General features: G+C 44.9%; 1 protein-coding gene across 5 annotated transcripts in view; it reads right to left on the reverse strand.

The window, feature by feature from the left end:
• The window catches only part of ST3GAL4 (ST3 beta-galactoside alpha-2,3-sialyltransferase 4), a 520,175-nt gene that overhangs the window by 495,448 nt on the left and 3,059 nt on the right, over nucleotides 1-21,668 (reverse strand). Inside the window, exon 1 of one of the 5 annotated variants that reach the window (XM_078640128.1) lies at nucleotides 21,389-21,644. The exons of the other annotated variants lie outside the window; for them this stretch is intronic. The gene's annotated coding sequence lies outside the window, so the exon portion shown is untranslated. Of the gene's footprint in view, nucleotides 1-21,388; nucleotides 21,645-21,668 lie in introns of those variants that run through there. 5 annotated transcript variants of the gene reach the window in all.

The raw sequence follows: 21,668 nt of genomic DNA on the forward strand, positions 1-21,668 counted from the left end.
GGTCGGCCGTCAGAAGCTTATAGGAACGTGTGTCTCCCAGCTGCTGTAAACACTCCTCTCTGTAGGTCGACATATCTAGAAGTACTGTCGCCCCACCCTTATCCGCTGGTTTGATAATGATGGAACAGTCATTAGTCAGGTTTTTTAATGCTTCCTGCTCCGGTTTAGAGATATTCACAAATGGATTGTGAGGCTGTTTGAACAGTTCTTGGATGTCGTGTTGCACGGCTTCTTCAAAGGTAACTACTGTGGCCGGAACCATCGCTGTGAGTGGACTAAAAGTAGATGGTTTTTTGAGTCCTGTGTTTTCTAGGAGACTTTCAGGTGGATCTGTCTTCGAGAAGAAGAAGTGTAGTCGTATTTTACGAAAGAATTTCGACATCTCGATCTGTGTCAAGAAAGGATCGCCTGTGTTTGTGCTCACAAAACCTAGGCCACGATTCAGTACCTGCTCTTCTATTGGTGTTAAGTCGTGTGAACTAAGATTAACTACGAGGCTGGTCCCGTGCTCTGGCCCGCTTGGTCCTGCGGGATCTGCTTGCCGCTCCGTAGTCCCATCGCCTGTGGGGGGACGTTCCATTGTACTTGTCCCTGTCCTTGTGCCGTCCGGCGTCGTCCACGTGACCTCCCTCGGCCAAACCCTAAAAAAGGCACATTGGGACCCGGATAGTATGGTCCAGGACCAAAAGGTCCCATCTGTTGTGGGATCTGAGGTGGACCTTGCATCCAAGGGTTAGGTGGCCACCAGGGGTTAAATTGGCCCTGATTGTAACCCTGTCCTCCTCTGTTCTTCCACTGACCTCTTCCTCTAGGTTTTGTCGCTGGATTGCCTTGGTTGGAGGAGTCGGAGTCAGTCGAGTTCTCAGATGAGGATGTTCCGTAAGTCGAGCCTCCAGTTCTCCCATTGCGATTAAATGGCGTGGGAACATAATTCGCACTGGTGTAGGGGTAGACTTTCTCCTTGGAGAACTTCTCTAAATCCTTCTTGCACTTCTCAAGTTTGGAGAAGAGAATATTGTCTTTGAAGTCCTTGTTGGTTTTGTTATTCTCATCTTGTTGTTTAGTAAAGATTTTGCCAGTAAGGGTAGTTTTGATTTGGCCTTCTAGGAGCTGGATCTCGATCATTATTTTATCCGCGGCTTTCTTCGCGGTCTTGATTATCAGGACCAGCCAGTCCCTGGTGCACTTCCATGCTATGAGGTACCAGTCTCTTAGGAAATCCGGGTCATCTAAAAATAGTCTCGGTGAATTGACTACAATCAATCCCGTTGGTGCACCGTTTCCTCTAAGGTATTCAGCCATGGTGATACCGTGGATGCATGTTCGAGAATGACTTTTCTTCAAAGCCAGAATCTTGGGCCAGCCATCCTGACTACTATCCTGAGGGGATAGATTATCCAGCATGCTGGGGTTTTTCATCTAGTATAGATTGTATTTCGGCTTCATCGAATGCCAAGCCTAAAATGGATGCCATCGTGGAACCGATAGAACCAGCCAAAAGGGCCGATAGGGACAACGGGGTGCTCTGTCTATGCCTTGACACTGAACAATCAACAAAGACTATGTGGCCACAACCTCCAATGGGGGGTGGGCGGTGATATATTAATCACACTTTTCGCGAAATTGAACCCGCAGCCTCAGCTGCTCCGGAACTACAATCAACTAACACTTATTCTAGGGTTCAAGGGGTGTGTTTTAAGACCATCGCACAGTTATATCCCCCGTAATAGCATACAGAAAAACAAAAAAATAACTGTGGGTCTGACAGAGAATTCAAAACGTGCTATGTGTAGCTGGCTATGTGTCTGTTATTTCCTCTAGAGATGGAAGACAGACTGGACAGTAAACCACTGTGGAAAAAATGTCCATCAGTTACGCGATAGTGGGCGCCCAGTACATCATGTGGTCTACTCCACAGTAGTATACCCACCACTCTATCACCATAGATCAATATTGGAGAAGAAGAGTGATGGATGGATGTCTGGTGGATTGAGTTGTCGTAACTGTGAGCAGTGCAAGAAAAATTAAAGTGTGAAAATATAAGATTGGATGGTGCATACAATTTTCTTTTATTCTGGCGTTACGCACCTCCAAGGTTAAAAATAAAGTGCAAGTAAGTCAGGTGGTTCAAACAAATACCTTCTGACTGGGCTATCTGGTCGACATGTTTCTGCGGTTATTGGTCAAGTGTTACCATCCGCTTCCTCAGGACCCATTAACTTAGTTGCTACTGCTAAATAAATAATAAGTGAAAATAGGACAATATACAAACATACAAAGTGTCACCTGTACACTTCCATTTTTCTCCTGTGAGTGTCCATTTTTGATATAGCCAGCGAATCCACATGTAATGAAAAACACAATAAAATAGCACTCACATTAGTTAAGGCTATCCCAAGACACAATTTGTCAATATTTATGATACTACATCTAGGTCAAAGCTACCTTAGAGTGTCCCACATTGTTAAAATAATAATCAATGTCTCACCTTAATTTGTAAGGGAAAACGCCTCACCTCACCTGGCAAACAGCTCAGGAAAATGAAGCACCGCTCTGTAGTGCAGAAAAATGTATACAGGGTCAGTGTCAAAAAAGCGCAGTGTCCGGCAAATACAGAAGCACAGCCAAGGTGGGTGCCCAGAAAGACTCCCCACGCGTGGGGGGCCCGTTAAACTATCGTTGTGCCCGCAAATGGACTGGATACGGTGTATTCACCATCAATATAACGTGATATCAACAGTCAGAGTGTTTCCAGAGCTGTGGTATTGTTAATTGTTATGTCTCTTTAGTCATTCGCCAAAGATAGAGAGAAGAGAGACAATCCTCCAAATAGGCGAAATATAATCTTGGTCTCACAATGTTAGTACCATCAAAGAAATGTGCATCACTATCGGTAATGTCGCTCGCTTCAATAAGACTAAGACCAAGTCAGGAGCGCTCCCACCCATTCAGGCAAGCGGCACATAACGCGCGCTGCTGGTCTATCAAGGAGTTAAAAGAAGCCCCTCCTGCTGCCTTACCTATCCGTCGGTACTTCTGACAGCCGGCCGGGCTGTTTGGGGAGGTGCCGTGTTAGACGACGTGCACTTCCTTATTGATTCTGTGCCTGCGCACCAGGTCATGCGCGCAGATGCCAGAACTACCGCTACTCATGGGAAGTGTAGTCCGCATGGGTGACAACGAGCGTATCTGCGCGCGAGTGTGATCAAAAAACTACAGAATAGGGAAATGTAGTTTATTGAAAAGGCTATACGATCGCGCTCGTTTCAACCAGTTGTTAGACATAATGACACGTCAAAGACCCCTACACCGAGGGGCATGGATCTAGTCATATCTATATTTAGGCTCAATTTATAATACTATTCAGTCAGATATCAGCACTAATGACTTGGTGATGTAATTACAACTATCATCGCATGGAGGGTCCCTGAATGTAAAGAGACTCAGTGGTGTTCGAGCTCGTGTTTTATCCTAATGTGGTCTCATTGCGTCCCTTGTATGAAAGAGTCCACCACACATAACAATTATTAGTGTGACGAACAGATCTTAAGTTCTACTGTAGACTTCCTAGTATTTTCTGGTTTAGATTCTAATACAGTCAGTCATAGGATGGTCAAATGAACCGGAACTCTCTTGTTAAGGAGCGACCCAGTGTGTATAGAGCTAAAAAACTTCCATCTTAGCGTGGAACAGGGGATTACTATTAAGTAGTTGACCTAACAGTGACTCTATCTGGACAGCCTCTGGGTAGGTTCTGTTCCATGTCTTATGGGCAAGGACTAACTCAGGATAGCAGACGATGGCCAGCCAGACAGACTTCTCAGAGTGCATGCATTCCTGGAGTGTCTACAGTGTCATCCACGGGATGTCTTCGTTGAGCCCGTTCTTATCGCAGTTAAGCTTATAGACCCATTTTTGTTCGATTCTGAACAAGTATCTGTCCGTGATGTGGTTGGGAATGTTAGGTTGTTCTAACACAGTCCACTCAAAATCCGTGGGTCTGTGCCCTACTTGAATGAAGTGATTGGTCAGTCTTGTTGACTGCTTTTGGCATCTTATTGTGCTCTTGTGTTCTGAGATCCTAGTCTTCACCTTACGGGTGGTCATGCCAACATATCTCAAGGCGCAAGGGCAGGTAATTAGATAAATCAAATTACTGCTGTTGCAGTTAGTAAACCTTCTCTGTTCCCAAGGTCGAGTGGTTCCTATATCTACTGAGGTAGTTCTTCTTGTTTGCGGACATGCCGCACAGTTGCCACAGGGGTGGTGTCCCGTCACTGGTGGCATATTCCAAACAGTGCCCACTTGATGGATAGGCTTGGGTGGAGGTCTGGTATGTACAAGTCTGTCTCTCAGACTCGTCGCTCTTTTGAATGCAAATAGTGGTTGTGGAAGGGAATCTTCTCCTGTATTCAGGATCCTCCAATGTTTGCGGACAATACGTTGTATGGCGTTGGATCTTGTGCTAAAAGTGTTTACACAAGTAAGCCTGTCGTTCTTGGTCTTGGGGACCGGTGGTTCCAACAAGGATTCCCTGTTATTGTTAGCCGCTCTTTTTCTTGAGCGCCGGATCAGTTTCTTGGGATAGTACCGTTCAGCCAGTTTAGATGTCAGATCATCTGAATATTTGACCGTGTCCTCCTTGTTGGTGCAGTTCCGCTGCACTCGCAGAAACTGCCCATATGGGAGATTGTCCCGTAAAGATTTAGGGTGACAACTGGTATATTGCAATAGAGAGTTGCGAGCCATTGGTTTTCTGTACAGCTCGGTCTTCAGGCCCTGTGGTGTGATCGTAATTAGCAGGTCCAGGAAAGCCAAGGATTGTCGGCTGTTCTCCAAGGTGAATCGTAGGAACGGGTTCTGCTCGTTGAGCCATTTGTGGAAGTCATGGAGGGATTGTTCATCGCCACGCCAAATCACAAGGATATCGTCGATATACCTCTTCCAAGTGCATATCGATTCCAAAAATGGGTTCGTATTGATGAGAACCAGGTCTTGTTCGAACTTGTGCATGTACAGATTCGCCAGGGACGGAGCAAAAACGCTGCCCATGCTCGTCCCAGACGTCTGCAGATAGAACTGGCCTTCGAACTCAAAGAAGTTCTCTTTCATGGCAATCGTTGCCAGGTTCATCACTAGTGGAATAGGTGTTATTGATTCCCACGTGAGATTACCCAACAAAGACTCAATCGCCTCGAGTGTCTCGTTTTGGGGGATGGAAGTATACAGTGACTCCACATCGAAGGACACCAGGTGGTCAGTCAAGATGTTAAAATCAAGCTCTGGTAGTAGTCTGAGGAGGTCTTTGGTGTCCTGCAGATAGGTCGGCATTTGTTTTACCAACGGCCTCAGGAAGAAATCTACAAATGAAGATAGAGGCTCCAAGAGGGATCCGATGCCCGAAATGATGGGTCTGCCAGGTGGTGGTCTTCTGGACTTGTGAATCTTGGGCAGGACATAGAAGTAAGGGGTCACGGGGTTCTGGGTAGTCAGATAGGCTGCTTCTTTGTTGGTGATCCAGCCTTCAGCCAGTGCCTCCTCCACGAGATGCCCAATAGTCGTTTTTAAGCGAGACGTGGGGTCGGCCGTCAGAAGCTTATAGGAACGTGTGTCTCCCAGCTGCTGTAAACACTCCTCTCTGTAGGTCGACATATCTAGAAGTACTGTCGCCCCACCCTTATCCGCTGGTTTGATAATGATGGAACAGTCATTAGTCAGGTTTTTTAATGCTTCCTGCTCCGGTTTAGAGATATTCACAAATGGATTGTGAGGCTGTTTGAACAGTTCTTGGATGTCGTGTTGCACGGCTTCTTCAAAGGTAACTACTTTGGCCGGAACCATCGCTGTGAGTGGACTAAAAGTAGATGGTTTTTTGAGTGGCCACCTAACCCTTGGATGCAAGGTCCACCTCAGATCCCACAACAGATGGGACCTTTTGGTCCTGGACCATACTATCCGGGTCCCAATGTGCCTTTTTTAGGGTTTGGCCGAGGGAGGTCACGTGGACGACGCCGGACGGCACAAGGACAGGGACAAGTACAATGGAACGTCCCCCCACAGGCGATGGGACTACGGAGCGGCAAGCAGATCCCGCAGGACCAAGCGGGCCAGAGCACGGGACCAGCCTCGTAGTTAATCTTAGTTCACACGACTTAACACCAATAGAAGAGCAGGTACTGAATCGTGGCCTAGGTTTTGTGAGCACAAACACAGGCGATCCTTTCTTGACACAGATCGAGATGTCGAAATTCTTTCGTAAAATACGACTACACTTCTTCTTCTCGAAGACAGATCCACCTGAAAGTCTCCTAGAAAACACAGGACTCAAAAAACCATCTACTTTTAGTCCACTCACAGCGATGGTTCCGGCCAAAGTAGTTACCTTTGAAGAAGCCGTGCAACACGACATCCAAGAACTGTTCAAACAGCCTCACAATCCATTTGTGAATATCTCTAAACCGGAGCAGGAAGCATTAAAAAACCTGACTAATGACTGTTCCATCATTATCAAACCAGCGGATAAGGGTGGGGCGACAGTACTTCTAGATATGTCGACCTACAGAGAGGAGTGTTTACAGCAGCTGGGAGACACACGTTCCTATAAGCTTCTGACGGCCGACCCCACGTCTCGCTTAAAAACGACTATTGGGCATCTCGTGGAGGAGGCACTGGCTGAAGGCTGGATCACCAACAAAGAAGCAGCCTATCTGACTACCCAGAACCCCGTGACCCCTTACTTCTATGTCCTGCCCAAGATTCACAAGTCCAGAAGACCACCACCTGGCAGACCCATCATTTCGGGCATCGGATCCCTCTTGGAGCCTCTATCTTCATTTGTAGATTTCTTCCTGAGGCCGTTGGTAAAACAAATGCCGACCTATCTGCAGGACACCAAAGACCTCCTCAGACTACTACCAGAGCTTGATTTTAACATCTTGACTGACCACCTGGTGTCCTTCGATGTGGAGTCACTGTATACTTCCATCCCCCAAAACGAGACACTCGAGGCGATTGAGTCTTTGTTGGGTAATCTCACGTGGGAATCAATAACACCTATTCCACTAGTGATGAACCTGGCAACGATTGCCATGAAAGAGAACTTCTTTGAGTTCGAAGGCCAGTTCTATCTGCAGACGTCTGGGACGAGCATGGGCAGCGTTTTTGCTCCGTCCCTGGCGAATCTGTACATGCACAAGTTCGAACAAGACCTGGTTCTCATCAATACGAACCCATTTTTGGAATCGATATGCACTTGGAAGAGGTATATCGACGATATCCTTGTGATTTGGCGTGGCGATGAACAATCCCTCCATGACTTCCACAAATGGCTCAACGAGCAGAACCCGTTCCTACGATTCACCTTGGAGAACAGCCGACAATCCTTGGCTTTCCTGGACCTGCTAATTACGATCACACCACAGGGCCTGAAGACCGAGCTGTACAGAAAACCAATGGCTCGCAACTCTCTATTGCAATATACCAGTTGTCACCCTAAATCTTTACGGGACAATCTCCCATATGGGCAGTTTCTGCGAGTGCAGCGGAACTGCACCAACAAGGAGGACACGGTCAAATATTCAGATGATCTGACATCTAAACTGGCTGAACGGTACTATCCCAAGAAACTGATCCGGCGCTCAAGAAAAAGAGCGGCTAACAATAACAGGGAATCCTTGTTGGAACCACCGGTCCCCAAGACCAAGAACGACAGGCTTACTTGTGTAAACACTTTTAGCACAAGATCCAACGCCATACAACGTATTGTCCGCAAACATTGGAGGATCCTGAATACAGGAGAAGATTCCCTTCCACAACCACTATTTGCATTCAAAAGAGCGACGAGTCTGAGAGACAGACTTGTACATACCAGACCTCCACCCAAGCCTATCCATCAAGTGGGCACTGTTTGGAATATGCCACCAGTGACGGGACACCACCCCTGTGGCAACTGTGCGGCATGTCCGCAAACAAGAAGAACTACCTCAGTAGATATAGGAACCACTCGACCTTGGGAACAGAGAAGGTTTACTAACTGCAACAGCAGTAATTTGATTTATCTAATTACCTGCCCTTGCGCCTTGAGATATGTTGGCATGACCACCCGTAAGGTGAAGACTAGGATCTCAGAACACAAGAGCACAATAAGATGCCAAAAGCAGTCAACAAGACTGACCAATCACTTCATTCAAGTAGGGCACAGACCCACGGATTTTGAGTGGACTGTGTTAGAACAACCTAACATTCCCAACCACATCACGGACATATCCAGATACTTGTTCAGAATCGAACAAAAATGGGTCTATAAGCTTAACTGCGATAAGAACGGGCTCAACGAAGACATCCCGTGGATGACACTGTAGACACTCCAGGAATGCATGCACTCTGAGAAGTCTGTCTGGCTGGCCATCGTCTGCTATCCTGAGTTAGTCCTTGCCCATAAGACATGGAACAGAACCTACCCAGAGGCTGTCCAGATAGAGTCACTGTTAGGTCAACTACTTAATAGTAATCCCCTGTTCCACGCTAAGATGGAAGTTTTTTAGCTCTATACACACTGGGTCGCTCCTTAACAAGAGAGTTCCGGTTCATTTGACCATCCTATGACTGACTGTATTAGAATCTAAACCAGAAAATACTAGGAAGTCTACAGTAGAACTTAAGATCTGTTCGTCACACTAATAATTGTCATGTGTGGTGGACTCTTTCATACAAGGGACGCAATGAGACCACATTAAGATAAAACACGAGCTCGAACACCACTGAGTCTCTTTACATTCAGGGACCCTCCATGCGATGATAGTTGTAATTACATCACCAAGTCATTAGTGCTGATATCTGACTGAATAGTATTATAAATTGAGCCTAAATATAGATATGACTAGATCCATGCCCCTCGGTGTAGGGGTCTTTGACGTGTCATTATGTCTAACAACTGGTTGAAACGAGCGCGATCGTATAGCCTTTTCAATAAACTACATTTCCCTATTCTGTAGTTTTTTGATCACACTCGCGCGCAGATACGCTCGTTGTCACCCATGCGGACTACACTTCCCATGAGTAGCGGTAGTTCTGGCATCTGCGCGCATGACCTGGTGCGCAGGCACAGAATCAATAAGGAAGTGCACGTCGTCTAACACGGCACCTCCCCAAACAGCCCGGCCGGCTGTCAGAAGTACCGACGGATAGGTAAGGCAGCAGGAGGGGCTTCATTTAACTCCTTGATAGACCAGCAGCGCGCGTTATGTGCCGCTTGCCTGAATGGGTGGGAGCGCTCCTGACTTGGTCTTAGTCTTATTGAAGCGAGCGACATTACCGATAGTGATGCACATTTCTTTGATGGTACTAACATTGTGAGACCAAGATTATATTTCGCCTATTTGGAGGATTGTCTCTCTTCTCTCTATCTTTGGCGAATGACTAAAGAGACATAACAATTAACAATACCACAGCTCTGGAAACACTCTGACTGTTGATATCACGTTATATTGATGGTGAATACACCGTATCCAGTCCATTTGCGGGCACAACGATAGTTTAACGGGCCCCCCACGCGTGGGGAGTCTTTCTGGGCACCCACCTTGGCTGTGCTTCTGTATTTGCCGGACACTGCGCTTTTTTGACACTGACCCTGTATACATTTTTCTGCACTACAGAGCGGTGCTTCATTTTCCTGAGCTGTTTGCCAGGTGAGGTGAGGCGTTTTCCCTTACAAATTAAGGTGAGACATTGATTATTATTTTAACAATGTGGGACACTCTAAGGTAGCTTTGACCTAGATGTAGTATCATAAATATTGACAAATTGTGTCTTGGGATAGCCTTAACTAATGTGAGTGCTATTTTATTGTGTTTTTCATTACATGTGGATTCGCTGGCTATATCAAAAATGGACACTCACAGGAGAAAAATGGAAGTGTACAGGTGACACTTTGTATGTTTGTATATTGTCCTATTTTCACTTATTATTTATTTAGCAGTAGCAACTAAGTTAATGGGTCCTGAGGAAGCGGATGGTAACACTTGACCAATAACCGCAGAAACATGTCGACCAGATAGCCCAGTCAGAAGGTATTTGTTTGAACCACCTGACTTACTTGCACTTTATTTTTAACCTTGGAGGTGCGTAACGCCAGAATAAAAGAAAATTGTATGCACCATCCAATCTTATATTTTCACACTTTAATTTTTCTTGCACTGCTCACAGTTACGACAACTCAATCCACCAGACATCCATCCATCACTCTTCTTCTCCAATATTGATCTATGGTGATAGAGTGGTGGGTATACTACTGTGGAGTAGACCACATGATGTACTGGGCGCCCACTATCGCGTAACTGATGGACATTTTTTCCACAGTGGTTTACTGTCCAGTCTGTCTTCCATCTCTAGAGGAATAACAGACACATAGCCAGCTACACATAGCACGTTTTGAATTCTCTGTCAGACCCACAGTTATTTTTTGTTTTTCTGTATGCTATTACGGGGGATATAACTGTGCGATGGTCTTAAAACACACCCCTTGAACCCTAGAATAAGTGTTAGTTGATTGTAGTTCCGGAGCAGCTGAGGCTGCGGGTTCAATTTCGCGAAAAGTGTGATTAATATATCACCGCCCACCCCCCATTGGAGGTTGTGGCCACATAGTCTTTGTTGATTGTTCAGTGTCAAGGCATAGACAGAGCACCCCGTTGTCCCTATCGGCCCTTTTGGCTGGTTCTATCGGTTCCACGATGGCATCCATTTTAGGCTTGGCATTCGATGAAGCCGAAATACAATCTATACTAGATGAAAACCCCAGCATGCTGGATAATCTATCCAAACCTCAGGATAGTAGTCAGGATGGCTGGCCCAAGATTCTGGCTTTGAAGAAAAGTCATTCTCGAACATGCATCCACGGTATCACCATGGCTGAATACCTTAGAGGAAACGGTGCACCAACGGGATTGATTGTAGTCAATTCACCGAGACTATTTTTAGATGACCCGGATTTCCTAAGAGACTGGTACCTCATAGCATGGAAGTGCACCAGGGACTGGCTGGTCCTGATAATCAAGACCGCGAAGAAAGCCGCGGATAAAATAATGATCGAGATCCAGCTCCTAGAAGGCCAAATCAAAACTACCCTTACTGGCAAAATCTTTACTAAACAACAAGATGAGAATAACAAAACCAACAAGGACTTCAAAGACAATATTCTCTTCTCCAAACTTGAGAAGTGCAAGAAGGATTTAGAGAAGTTCTCCAAGGAGAAAGTCTACCCCTACACCAGTGCGAATTATGTTCCCACGCCATTTAATCGCAATGGGAGAACTGGAGGCTCGACTTACGGAACATCCTTATCTGAGAACTCGACTGACTCCGACTCCTCCAACCAAGGCAATCCAGCGACAAAACCTAGAGGAAGAGGTCAGTGGAAGAACAGAGGAGGACAGGGTTACAATCAGGGCCAATTTAACCCCTGGTGGCCACCTAACCCTTGGATGCAAGGTCCACCTCAGATCCCACAACAGATGGGACCTTTTGGTCCTGGACCATACTATCCGGGTCCCAATGTGCCTTTTTTAGGGTTTGGCCGAGGGAGGTCACGTGGACGACGCCGGACGGCACAAGGACAGGGACAAGTACAATGGAACGTCCCCCCACAGGCGATGGGACTACGGAGCGGCAAGCAGATCCCGCAGGACCAAGCGGGCCAGAGCACGGGACCAGCCTCGTAGTTAATCTTAGTTCACACGACTTAACACCAATAGAAGAGCAGGTACTGAATCGTGGCCTAGGTTTTGTGAGCACAAACACAGGCGATCCTTTCTTGACACAGATCGAGATGTCGAAATTCTTTCGTAAAATACGACTACACTTCTTCTTCTCGAAGACAGATCCACCTGAAAGTCTCCTAGAAAACACAGGACTCAAAAAACCATCTACTTTTAGTCCACTCACAGCGATGGTTCCGGCCAAAGTAGTTACCTTTGAAGAAGCCGTGCAACACGACATCCAAGAACTGTTCAAACAGCCTCACAATCCATTTGTGAATATCTCTAAACCGGAGCAGGAAGCATTAAAAAACCTGACTAATGACTGTTCCATCATTATCAAACCAGCGGATAAGGGTGGGGCGACAGTACTTCTAGATATGTCGACCTACAGAGAGGAGTGTTTACAGCAGCTGGGAGACACACGTTCCTATAAGCTTCTGACGGTCGACCCCACGTCTCGCTTAAAAACGACTATTGGGCATCTCGTGGAGGAGGCACTGGCTGAAGGCTGGATCACCAACAAAGAAGCAGCCTATCTGACTACCCAGAACCCCGTGACCCCTTACTTCTATGTCCTGCCCAAGATTCACAAGTCCAGAAGACCCCCACCTGGCAGACCCATCATTTCGGGTATCGGATCCCTCTTGGAGCCTCTATCTTCATTTGTAGATTTCTTCCTGAGGCCGTTGGTAAAACAAATGCCGACCTATCTGCAGGACACCAAAGACCTCCTCAGACTACTACCAGAGCTTGATTTTAACATCTTGACTGACCACCTGGTGTCCTTCGATGTGGAGTCACTGTATACTTCCATCCCCCAAAACGAGACTCTCGAGGCGATTGAGTCTTTGTTGGGTAATCTCACGTGGGAATCAATAACACCTATTCCACTAGTGATGAACCTGGCAACGATTGCCATGAAAGAGAACTTCTTTGAGTTCGAAGGCCAGTTCTATCTGCAGACGTCTGGGACGAGCATGGGCAGCGTTTTTGCTCCGTCCCTGGCGAATCTGTACATGCACAAGTTCGAACAAGACCTGGTTCTCATCAATACGAACCCATTTTTGGAATCGATATGCACTTGGAAGAGGTATATCGACGATATCCTTGTGATTTGGCGTGGCGATGAACAATCCCTCCATGACTTCCACAAATGGCTCAACGAGCAGAACCCGTTCCTACGATTCACCTTGGAGAACAGCCGACAATCCTTGGCTTTCCTGGACCTGCTAATTACGATCACACCACAGGGCCTGAAGACCGAGCTGTACAGAAAACCAATGGCTCGCAACTCTCTATTGCAATATACCAGTTGTCACCCTAAATCTTTACGGGACAATCTCCCATATGGGCAGTTTCTGCGAGTGCAGCGGAACTGCACCAACAAGGAGGACACGGTCAAATATTCAGATGATCTGACATCTAAACTGGCTGAACGGTACTATCCCAAGAAACTGATCCGGCGCTCAAGAAAAAGAGCGGCTAACAATAACAGGGAATCCTTGTTGGAACCACCGGTCCCCAAGACCAAGAACGACAGGCTTACTTGTGTAAACACTTTTAGCACAAGATCCAACGCCATACAACGTATTGTCCGCAAACATTGGAGGATCCTGAATACAGGAGAAGATTCCCTTCCACAACCACTATTTGCATTCAAAAGAGCGACGAGTCTGAGAGACAGACTTGTACATACCAGACCTCCACCCAAGCCTATCCATCAAGTGGGCACTGTTTGGAATATGCCACCAGTGACGGGACACCACCCCTGTGGCAACTGTGCGGCATGTCCGCAAACAAGAAGAACTACCTCAGTAGATATAGGAACCACTCGACCTTGGGAACAGAGAAGGTTTACTAACTGCAACAGCAGTAATTTGATTTATCTAATTACCTGCCCTTGCGCCTTGAGATATGTTGGCATGACCACCCGTAAGGTGAAGACTAGGATCTCAGAACACAAGAGCACAATAAGATGCCAAAAGCAGTCAACAAGACTGACCAATCACTTCATTCAAGTAGGGCACAGACCCACGGATTTTGAGTGGACTGTGTTAGAACAACCTAACATTCCCAACCACATCACGGACATATCCAGATACTTGTTCAGAATCGAACAAAAATGGGTCTATAAGCTTAACTGCGATAAGAACGGGCTCAACGAAGACATCCCGTGGATGACACTGTAGACACTCCAGGAATGCATGCACTCTGAGAAGTCTGTCTGGCTGGCCATCGTCTGCTATCCTGAGTTAGTCCTTGCCCATAAGACATGGAACAGAACCTACCCAGAGGCTGTCCAGATAGAGTCACTGTTAGGTCAACTACTTAATAGTAATCCCCTGTTCCACGCTAAGATGGAAGTTTTTTAGCTCTATACACACTGGGTCGCTCCTTAACAAGAGAGTTCCGGTTCATTTGACCATCCTATGACTGACTGTATTAGAATCTAAACCAGAAAATACTAGGAAGTCTACAGTAGAACTTAAGATCTGTTCGTCACACTAATAATTGTTATGTGTGGTGGACTCTTTCATACAAGGGACGCAATGAGACCACATTAAGATAAAACACGAGCTCGAACACCACTGAGTCTCTTTACATTCAGGGACCCTCCATGCGATGATAGTTGTAATTACATCACCAAGTCATTAGTGCTGATATCTGACTGAATAGTATTATAAATTGAGCCTAAATATAGATATGACTAGATCCATGCCCCTCGGTGTAGGGGTCTTTGACGTGTCATTATGTCTAACAACTGGTTGAAACGAGCGCGATCGTATAGCCTTTTCAATAAACTACATTTCCCTATTCTGTAGTTTTTTGATCACACTCGCGCGCAGATACGCTCGTTGTCACCCATGCGGACTACACTTCCCATGAGTAGCGGTAGTTCTGGCATCTGCGCGCATGACCTGGTGCGCAGGCACAGAATCAATAAGGAAGTGCACGTCGTCTAACACGGCACCTCCCCAAACAGCCCGGCCGGCTGTCAGAAGTACCGACGGATAGGTAAGGCAGCAGGAGGGGCTTCATTTAACTCCTTGATAGACCAGCAGCGCGCGTTATGTGCCGCTTGCCTGAATGGGTGGGAGCGCTCCTGACTTGGTCTTAGTCTTATTGAAGCGAGCGACATTACCGATAGTGATGCACATTTCTTTGATGGTACTAACATTGTGAGACCAAGATTATATTTCGCCTATTTGGAGGATTGTCTCTCTTCTCTCTATCTTTGGCGAATGACTAAAGAGACATAACAATTAACAATACCACAGCTCTGGAAACACTCTGACTGTTGATATCACGTTATATTGATGGTGAATACACCGTATCCAGTCCATTTGCGGGCACAACGATAGTTTAACGGGCCCCCCACGCGTGGGGAGTCTTTCTGGGCACCCACCTTGGCTGTGCTTCTGTATTTGCCGGACACTGCGCTTTTTTGACACTGACCCTGTATACATTTTTCTGCACTACAGAGCGGTGCTTCATTTTCCTGAGCTGTTTGCCAGGTGAGGTGAGGCGTTTTCCCTTACAAATTAAGGTGAGACATTGATTATTATTTTAACAATGTGGGACACTCTAAGGTAGCTTTGACCTAGATGTAGTATCATAAATATTGACAAATTGTGTCTTGGGATAGCCTTAACTAATGTGAGTGCTATTTTATTGTGTTTTTCATTACATGTGGATTCGCTGGCTATATCAAAAATGGACACTCACAGGAGAAAAATGGAAGTGTACAGGTGACACTTTGTATGTTTGTATATTGTCCTATTTTCACTTATTATTTATTTAGCAGTAGCAACTAAGTTAATGGGTCCTGAGGAAGCGGATGGTAACACTTGACCAATAACCGCAGAAACATGTCGACCAGATAGCCCAGTCAGAAGGTATTTGTTTGAACCACCTGACTTACTTGCACTTTATTTTTAACCTTGGAGGTGCGTAACGCCAGAATAAAAGAAAATTGTATGCACCATCCAATCTTATATTTTCACACTTTAATTTTTCTTGCACTGCTCACAGTTACGACAACTCAATCCACCAGACATCCATCCATCACTCTTCTTCTCCAATATTGATCTATGGTGATAGAGTGGTGGGTATACTACTGTGGAGTAGACCACATGATGTACTGGGCGCCCACTATCGCGTAACTGATGGACATTTTTTCCACAGTGGTTTACTGTCCAGTCTGTCTTCCATCTCTAGAGGAATAACAGACACATAGCCAGCTACACATAGCACGTTTTGAATTCTCTGTCAGACCCACAGTTATTTTTTGTTTTTCGGTAAGGCCGAAGCTACATCAGGACCTGAACTAGTATGTAGCCACGTTTTGGTTAGGAGGATGGCATCTGGATGTTCACTATTTAAAAGATCAAAGATGTCCATCTTATGTTTGGAAGGGAGTGACAATTGATATTCTAGAAAGTAAAGACCTTGTTAAGAGAAAGATTAACTTTTGGAAGTGGGGCAGAATTAGTTGCCCCCGGTCCCGTCTGGGCCCACTGGGCGTACTCATCATGGAATTTTTAATAGTGTGGTGTCGGAAAACTAGACCGCTTACCAGCGGAAGTGGGAATAATGGCCTAACCGGAAGCGTGTGAATAATCACCCTGCCATCCGCACAAGGGTGTAATCGATTGACGATGTGAGAGAGCAATGAACAATGTGAAAATGGGAGCAGGTATGAAAAACACAGCAAATGGGGTGAATCGTGTGTTGGCTAAATGCCCATTGTAAATATGTTTTAAGACATTGAAACAAAAAGAGGAATAAAGGAAGCTTGTAAATTCTTGAAATTCTCTTTAAATCACTAGAATAGGACAGTAAGAAACTTTGGATGCTCCTACCATTCTTTTGAACACTAAAATAAAAAAGTAGCATGCAAAGTAGCGTGTCCACCTATGTATGTATTGGGTGATGGGGAACAGCACAGCCCACAGGCACTTATTTTTGATGTCAAAAAGGCTGATTTATTGAAACAGGTGCACATCACATGTCATCCCTAGGCCTTTTTCCTTACAAACTATAATCCTTACTATACAACAAGTCACCTACATTCACTAAACCCCACCCCTAAAATTTGCACTCTCCTACGTTATAATTAGGGCTCCCTGTTTTCCGTTTTTACTGATTTTTACAGATGAATACAGACAGAAAAACAGTTATTTTCCTTTCTGTATTTATTTTTAAATGTGGATAAAAACGGAAATTGGGTTGTGTTTTGAGCAATTTTAAATGCTGTCAATCGTGACTACCAGGCCAATAGCTCTGTCGATCAAAAGGTAAGGGAGTTAAAAAAAATTAAGGAATTTTAGTAAAAAGCCTTAAACAGCAATAGATATGCACGACCTTGATAAAGAAATGTGCATGCTTTCTTATAAGAGCATATTTAATCATCTGAGTATGTTTATATCCCTGAAACCTGTCAGTAGTTCAGGCATGAGTGTACATTTATTGGTCAAATAAATGTAGAAATATACTAATTTCAGATAAATTTTTTTCAACAAACCCAAAATAAATATGGATAAATACAGATAAAATTAGCAAAAAATAAATATGGATAAATACAGACGGAAATGTCAAAAAAATAAATACCATAAAACCGGGAGCCTAAATTATAATCTACACTTAACTAACTCCTCCTAACCTGCTGCACATTTGAAATGGTGGCATTTAACCTCCCCTAACTTTTAACCTACATCTAGTAACATCAAATTATCTAAAATTCCTACTGCATAACTTTAACTTTTCTGCATTGTTCAGGTGTCGTTTCTCAACACCCTCTCTTTTATCCTGATTCACTTATAGCAACAACAATAAACGTTATCTAAAAATCCATGCAGTTTATACGCACCCGCCCAGCACCTGCTTCAAGCGTCAACAAGTATACAGCAAACACCCAACACTGCACACTTGTATCCAATAAAAGTCAGCCAACTTTGGCAATAAATGAAGTATAAACCCAAACCAATTAAAACTAAAGAACGGAGAGGGTGGCAGGTGAGAAATCCTCTGACCCAATAGCTCCTCCTGCTATTGTGTCACCTTCCATGGTGGCTGGGTGAGAAAAAATGGGTACTGTATATAATGGGCTAGGAGGCGTTTTCAGTGAAGCCCAAAAATAGCCACGGTATAGCCTGGGCTGTACCAACTCCACCAAAAATCCCGGGGGGGGCGCACTCCCAGAAGTCGGCTGTCCCCCAAAATCCATTGGATGTGAAAAAATGGCAGCGCAAACTAATTATTACTTTTCAGCGTGTTCGGACCAAAGTTGGTATTTTCCTTTAAATAGAGGACTTACCAAAAGTGTTTGCCTATTTTCAGGCTTAAATCAAGAGATAGTGAAAATTCATCGCACGTGGGGAAAAAAATGCATGTCTTTAATGTGTTAATGAGTTGAAGGAGAGGCGGTGAGATAATGTCAGGTAACACAAATCATCATAAACAATTGCCCCATTAAACACAGCAATAAAAGTTGTGTTAGGAAGAGGTGTGGCGCCATGGCCAGGGCGACTGACTCCGGAATCTGGGGATCACGGTTCGATCTCTGGAGCCGGCGGCAGATTAGCCCAGCACCATGTGACTCTGGGCAATAGCTTGCTTAATCTTCCCGACAGCCCCCAGCGCCTAGAGACCCTTACGGGTGATTGTTCGCGCTTTACAAATGTGGATTATTATTATTATTATTAGACAACACCGGTTAGGTATTTGACACAAATCTTAAAACAATTATGGTCCTCCCTGAAGATAAAAGGTAACTATAGTTCATTCCTATCTGAGGGAAGAACGCCAGAAAGTTCCGCACACGCAACTATACCTTAATATCTCAGGTTAATCATCTCAGAACCAGTAATTCAGAAGTCTCAGAGGATAGAATATTTGGCTGTGTGAAAATGATCAGCAAGTGGATGTCCAATAATTGCCTAAAGCTTAATTCTGGGCAAACCAAAGTATTACTGTTGGGCAACACTAGTTCCTTCTGGTCCCACGCTTGGTGGCCACAAGAATTATGTGCTCTACCCACCCGTGTCCGAAGCAAAGAATCTTAGCGTTACCTTTGATGATAAACGGACCTTTGAGAAAAATATCAGCTTTGACCTCCTCTTCCTTTTTTTTTATTCTAAAGATGCTGAGGAAGATTTTCCCCTTCATTCTCCAAGAGCTTCAAAAACTGGTGGTTACTGCTGTTGTGCTCATGAAGCTCGACTACTGCAATGCACTTGGACAACTTGAAACTAACTTTGAAATAGGCTGCAAGCCTTGCAAAATGTCGCTGCTCATTTGATACTAAGAATTGCGAAATACCATTCTGGCCCGCTCGTCCGAGCCCAAATTCACTAGTTGCCGATGCCTAAGTGGATAATTTTTAAAGCCCTCTGCATCGTCTTCAAAGCTCTTAATGGCATCGCCCAGACTACCTGCAACAAAAACATTCAATAGATCCTTCCAGAATCTTGCATTCCACATCAGCATGCAATGTCATGGTTCCCAAAATCAAAAAAACGTATTATGGTGGCAGAAGTTGTATCTACAGTACAGCAAAAAGAATGGAACTCCATGCCTTTCTCCCTTATGCCCTTTATGCTTTCAGAAAAGGCCTGAAAATGTTGCTTTTTAATCAATCTCTTTTTGGGACTGGTTTTCCTACTTATCAGCTTCAAAACAATTGTTCACAAGTAACTCATTTAGTTCAAATTGTTTAATTCATGCAAGTTCCTTCTATCTTACAGCAATTTAATCGCATTTCGCAATTGATACAGTCAATATGTTCCCAAAACTTTTTTTCAGTTCCATTTAGTATATGACTTTAAAGAGAGCCATATGACTGAAGAGAAAACAGCCCAACAGAGATTATAAATAACACTTACTTCAGCTGAAGCGAGTGCTCTTTATTTGCAATTACAAATTGTGTTAATAAAAAAACTATACACACATAACCTCCATTGGATATTGACACTATTTACATACTTATGGAGAGTCAAAACACGTGACTTGTGTGACCCCAGTGAAGTGACCATGAACAACAAGTGAATAAAGCTAAAGTGATGGTTTTAGGACAAAGTGTTGGTATTGGAGTTTAAAGGATGTCCTTTGAGGTTTTTGAATAAATCAGAGTCCTAGAGTGTGTTTTAGTGTTCTTTGGACTATCCTTTATCAATTGTCGACGACGTTTCGACCCTCTATCGTTATCGGGGTCTCTTCAAGACGGAAATTCTGGGAACCAAGGCACTTCAATTTATGCGAAAAGGCGCCATGATTTTTCCGTCACCCAAACATCAATAGACAGGTTCTGCCAGTAGTGAACCTTCCAAGGAACAGACAGCCCTCCATAGGTATGTGGGATAACCAGGTAAAGAATGAAGACTAGATGGAATAATTGCAATAAGACTTACTCCAGTATATAAAATGCAGTCTTATGGAAGTATAATGGGAATTCGACTTTGCCCAATACACCCCGATCTTGGAAATGTTCTCTATGGTTCCGATTTCTTATCGCGAAACCGTAGTTCAATGACGATCACGACGGCTCACGAGAGTGCACTTGTAAACAATTGTTTTGACGCCGACTAGCTATACCCAGTTCCCAAGGACGTAAGGTTTGCTCTTGTGTTTTGATAAATTGGTTTCTCTACTTGCCACTATGGTCTTTTCATTTGCCCCCTCTACAGCTGGCAGCACCTACACGCCCTCGGGCAGTAGTTGTGCTTTATAAATAATTATTTCATGCAGATAACATAGAGGATGAGAGGCAATAGAAAAACAGACACTTGCCAGATATTATTCATGACATATAGGCAGAGATGTTTTAAGGCATGGGCAAAGTGGGCTCTGGTCCAGGGCCCCAGCCTTTCAGGGGGGGGGCCGATACAGTCAGCACTGTTCTGCAGAGTCTTGCCCTGATGGACTTTAATAATTCTTAAACAGATTATTTTAAATACCATTTTCCTTTAATTTATTTTTTAACATCGGTGATGTGTGAGGGTCTATTACAGACATTTTACATAGAAATGTTGGGTTTATTTTTTATGCAAAGTCCATAAAATATAGTTTTTTTTAAAGATCAAAATAGGACCACACATATGAGAAATGGGAGGGTGTCACAGATTATTTTCAGTAATATTAGTGAGCTGCTGCTGTGTTACAATATTGAAAACGCCACTGTCCCTTGTAGAAGTGGGTCTGTGCACTATTAGAGACCTGGCAATAGAGGGCATGAAAGAGCTGAAATTGAATCAAATTCAAAACAGTTCTGAACAGGGGCCCCAAAAATATATCTGGCCAGGGCCCCCAAAATCCTTAAGATGTCCCTGCATATAGGACAAGTCTAGTGATGCTTCAACGTTTCTTCATTTATTTTTCCTTCAACTTGACAATAACACAGATGTATGTAACCAACGCGTTTCAACCAAACATGAGCTTCTTCGGGGCAGAGCGATTCTTCAGGCGATAGAGCGAGTGTAGCTTGGTACAACCCTGCCGCAGTTCTAACTCTTTCCTTCACAACTGGTTGGTTGTACACAGGAAAGTCCCCAACAGTATATATGGCACAAATGATACAGACCCATCGCCGGTGTTTACAATACAACGGCCGAGAATGATTAAAGAGGCGCCCATACCTCGGTCTTGGATCCAGGCGGGGTGGGTGTCTGTGGCTCTTCTGCTCGCGGGACCAGCACCGCCCCGGACACCAGTGAGAGCGGCGTCCACCCTCACACTAGCGCCAGAGGCCTCCACCCGAGGCAGACACCGGGGAGAGCAGGCTCCACCCGAGACACGCCCCCCGCACAACAGCGCCCACGAGGATCAGACACACCGGTGAGAGCAGCCTCCACCCAGGACACACGAGGCCCGCCCCTGCACACCAACGCTCACGAGGATCAGAGACACACCGGTGAG

Source organism: Lissotriton helveticus, chromosome 4_2, assembly GCF_964261635.1.
Source record: "Lissotriton helveticus chromosome 4_2, aLisHel1.1, whole genome shotgun sequence".
In the NCBI taxonomy this organism is placed as follows: Eukaryota; Metazoa; Chordata; class Amphibia; order Caudata; family Salamandridae; genus Lissotriton; species Lissotriton helveticus.